Here is a 4,687-nt window from a genome sequence, read left to right as displayed (position 1 = left end):
TAACCCATGGTAACTGCTCATTAACCATTTCTTAAATACACGGTGCATAATAGCTACATAATTTCTCATCACGTTGATGTTGCAATATTCCCGACAACATACCACTATGGTGAACACTCATTTGCTTCAGAGGAGTTTCTTGAATAAAACATAGTGTAATAAACATCTTTACGCACTTAATTTTTAAAAAAATTTAATTTGTTTCCTTAAAATAGAAATCGCCAGATCAATGTTTGTGAACACTTTATGGTGCTTAATGCATCTGACCATAGGGTATTCCAAAAGGTTGGACCCATTTATAAACAGCACGTGAATATCAAATGATAAAACCATTTTGAACTATTTATGACTATAAAATACGTATATATAGGATAGCTCACTTAAAATTATTAAAAATTATAAAGAAGATACTTCACAACATTCATAAGCACATTACACAAAGATGACCACCATGAAGCTTTCCTTCCAAGCTTGGTTTTGTGTGTGTGCATTTAGAGATAGGTCCCAATTATGTAATTCTGAAACATAGATTTGCGTAGTTTAATACTCTGCTCTCCTCTCCCCATCTGTGTTACATAATGGCAATTTTCAAGTCTTCTGACCACTTAGTTTTCATGGCTGGATATAACGTTATCATATGGATGAGCTGTAATTCAGCAGTGTCCAGTTATCCAAAGATTGTTTTCAGTCCTTTCCTGTAATACATATTGTAGCAATGAGTGGTTTTTGCACATACAGCAATGAGCAGTCGATTCTCACTGTTCTCAGTAGTTATGTTCTCTAAAGTCACCATGAATACTGAAATAGTGAACACTGGACCACTGCTCCTAGGGGAAATCTAGGGTTAGGTTCCTGTGAGCCTCTGGTCACAGTTTCATTAACCAATCAACACACGACCTCATTTTATGTGTTTCTCGTTAAAGACACCTTATTCAATATATATTGCCAATTCGTTAACATTGAACTCAGTCAACAGCTGTATAACTTATGCCTATAGGAACCTTATCTAACATGTCTATTTTCTCCATAGGACACACCACAGCCTTTTGGCTCTTAGAAACGCTAGACAGCACCTCGGCACTGAGTGAGGAGGCCATTTTAAACAAAATCACTAACAAAAAGCACAAAAATGTGAAAAACATGGCATTATATTAAATAGACTGAGACAAGGGCACTGTTTACAGTCTGAGAGCTGAAACAAGAAGGCAGAGCATCCCCTTGTTTGACCTCAGCCAGGACCATGAGCATCAGGCAATTCAAAATTTTTGTTGCTCTCCACTTGTCCATGGATGACCACAAAAGCACCAAAAGTATTGATTTTGGAGTTACAGATAAATTTTAGCAAATAAACCCATTCACAAATACAGAATCTGTGAATGATGAGGACCCACTGTACATCTTTGGGGATATCACATATGTCTTTGGAATAAACATGGAACGAAGTCTAACACTTGAATTCTTTGAGAGGGCTGGAAAGGAAGCTGTTGAATAGCCGTCCAACTAGACAAAAGTGATAAGGTCTGGTCAGGGGCATTTTATCTAGAAAAGCAGCTGTTAGAGAAGACCTTCCACCATGATTAGTTTCAGAATCCTTATTAGCCAGCTCCTTGTAGCACGGTCTGAGCTGGATTCTAGTCCCAGGTGTGCCATTTCTTATTTGAGGGACCCTGAGTTATTTCTCCACCTCTTGGAGCCTTGTTTTTCTCATACGTAAATGGGTTCATCTTAGAACTTACCCCAAAGGGTTGTTGAGAGAAATGATTGAGTAAATGTACCTAAAGCATGTGACGGGTCCCGGGTCAGATTCAATAAGCCATGACAAGGGAGGGGACAATCTTTAGGGTTAACTTTCTTCAGAGTAAGAAGGAGTGGTTGGCAGTGCAGTCCTCCTGATGGCTGAATGTGTGCCAGTCAGGAAAGTCCCCACATTTTACCATTCAAGACAGACCAAGAGGATCTATAATTAAGATTTTTATTCCAAAATCCATGGTACTTTCAACCACCCAAGAAAGGACAAGAATCCATAGTTATCATAAAAGCATCAAAAGTTACCAAAAAGTCCCCATTGTGGTTCAAAGCCAGTCTCATTATCAGTTGGCTTCGACATAAACTTGGAGGTGTTAGATTTCATCTCAGACTACCAAGTGATATATTTTCTTTGCCCTCAGCAATGTGTTATCTAAAAAATCAACTGTATCTGAAAAACCAGTATTGTGATGCAGGGGAAAGATCATTGGATTTTAAGTTGTATTGACCTGATGGGTATTTTTTTTTATGGTAAAAAAAATTTATATTTAGATTTAGCCACCTGGACTCAGGTTAGGTGATCTAATTTTGTTGGCAACATCCAAAGCATCGTAGTCAGGAGCCAGTCGAACATACGCCTTCTTCCCTCTGTCAGGCCTGATCAGAGTGTTGACCTTGGCCACGTCAATGTCATAGAGCTTCTTTATAGCCTATTTGATCCGGTGCTTGTTGGCCTTGGCATCCACCACGAACACAAGTGTGTTATTGTCTCTTTCTTCTGTATGGCTGATTTGGCGGTTGGGAGGAAGTTGATGACGGCATCGTGGTCAAGCTTGTTTCTCCTGGGGGGTGTTGGTGTCTTCCCAGGGTATTTGGGAGCCTTCAGAGACGCAGTGTCAGGTCGTCAGAAGGTGGGCGATGTGTGGATCTTGTTTATTTATGGCCGTGCACATCTTTTATCCCTGCTTTCTTGGCCTTCAAAGCCTTTGCTCTGGCTATGACTTTGGGAGAGGCAGGCTCTTCTTTCTTCATTTTTGGCGCCATCTTTGTGAAAAGACTGTACTGACCTGAGTTTGACTTCCTAGTTCTTTCTCTTACTCTTTATTTGACTTTTAGGCCAATGACATTATTCCTCTGAGCAGTAATGGCTTTCTCATCTGGAAAACGGGCAAATGATGCATTATTTGTATTTTTGTTGTGTTTGTCAAGTTATTTTTAAAGGACTCAGCCTGGTAACTAGTACCTCATAGGGACTAAATAACCATCGCTATTGTGAGATGTCTGTGCACATGGTTTGTGAATTATTAAAAGTCACTCTTACTTTGATTCTTATAAATACCCCTGTAACTTTCCTGTGTATCGGTTCACATTTCCATTTTGTTTCCCTTTATTCGATCCTTCTCCCTGACAGAAAATGGAACTAACTGTATCAAAGGACAGAATCTTTACTTGGAATGTGAACCTGCAGCAAGAAGCAAAATATATCGGCCTGGAGAAAAGGCACCGCATTGACTTCCACTTCCTTGAAATCTATTTCAAAGATCCTGAGGGAAGCGAGACTCTAATAGAACATTGGTGGAAGGATGACATGGGATCGCTATAAAATGATAACTGTTTCAGGGCCAAATTGGAACTTAATCAAAAGGAAAAAATATTCTAACCTATTTTCTTCTCAAAACCAAGGAAGTTCTTCAATATAATTTTTACAAGATCCTCATTCCAAATACTTATAACTTAAATATCCTATTTCAAATACTCTATTTAATGCTAGACTTCATTTCCTTTTCCTTGAAGAGAGAAGGGGCTCATCTTTGGTTGATAATTTAACAATTCCAAATTTGAGTTAGATAATTTAATATGTTTTTAAATAATACACTTACATGTGTGTGTACACTTATGTACATTCATGCATACATACGTGTGTGTGCACATATACACTTTTGCCCAGAGAGACAGAAAGATTTGCCTGATGGAGCTTAGCGAGTTACCTTTGATGCAGGCCTACTTGATAATACATCGGTTGTTTTCTTACTCATGTGTGCAGTTTTATTTTCCTTAAAAAAAAGTGGAGGAATTGTATCAGTGTCAATTTCCTGGTTGAGATATTATACTAGAATTATGCAAGATGATACAATGGGAAGAGCTGGGTGAAACTGGCATATGCAATCCGTCTGTATTATTTTTTACAACTTCATGTGGATTTACAGTTTTCTCAAGATAAAAAGTTTTAAAAAGATGGAAGGCGAGGGAAAGAAGGGGAGGCAAGAGGAGAGTGGGGCAGGAAGAAAGATGAGAGCTCTCAGTCCACCCAACACATCCTTGGACCCTCTGTGCTCTGCTTCTGGCCGTCACACACATTTGCCCACAACACTCGCATTCCACATCTTCCCAACCTTCAGATTTGAACTAGACCGTTGCTTCCTCAAAGCCATTCTTCTGGGTCCTTCAGTCCTCTTGACCTTCCCTGTTCAACAGCCTCAGAGTCCTCCCTGGTCACAGCCCACTTCAGGACACCCCCCATGATTTAAATGAGATAATTAAATGCAGGTTGATGTTCCCCTGTCTGTGTCCCAGTGAGGATGGATGTTCCTAGCACAAGGCCACATCTCCACCGCTCCCTTTCCCATCACCTGGGTTTGGCCCAATGCTCAGCGTGTAATGTATATTTAATCAAGAGGTAATGAAATTGCTCATTTTTTACTTAGGGAATTCATGCTTTTATAAAAATGTTGGGAAAGCTACCCGACAACATTCAAAATTAAAAATTTGCATTTTTGTGGATTTTCCAACAATAGTGAAAGGAGCATCTACTGTCTGATTCTCCAGCATCTACAGGAAATGATGTCAAACTCCAGCACACAACATCACACAGCCTCTTCAAACATTGGCCCAGCCCACCTTTCCATCTGCCTCTGTCCCTCACACACTGATGCCATGTGCC

General features: G+C 39.7%; 1 pseudogene; it reads right to left on the bottom strand.

Moving 5' to 3' along the window:
* Positions 1-2,300: 2,300 nt before the first annotated feature.
* Positions 2,301-2,790, bottom strand: LOC124250223 (60S ribosomal protein L23a-like; annotated as a pseudogene).
* Positions 2,791-4,687: the final 1,897 nt, after the last annotated feature.

The sequence above is a fragment of the Equus quagga genome, chromosome 13 (genome assembly GCF_021613505.1).
Source record: "Equus quagga isolate Etosha38 chromosome 13, UCLA_HA_Equagga_1.0, whole genome shotgun sequence".
Classification (NCBI taxonomy): domain Eukaryota; kingdom Metazoa; phylum Chordata; class Mammalia; order Perissodactyla; family Equidae; genus Equus; species Equus quagga.
The sequence above is the reverse complement of the archived record's forward strand: the minus strand, read 5'-3'. Positions and strand labels throughout refer to the sequence as shown.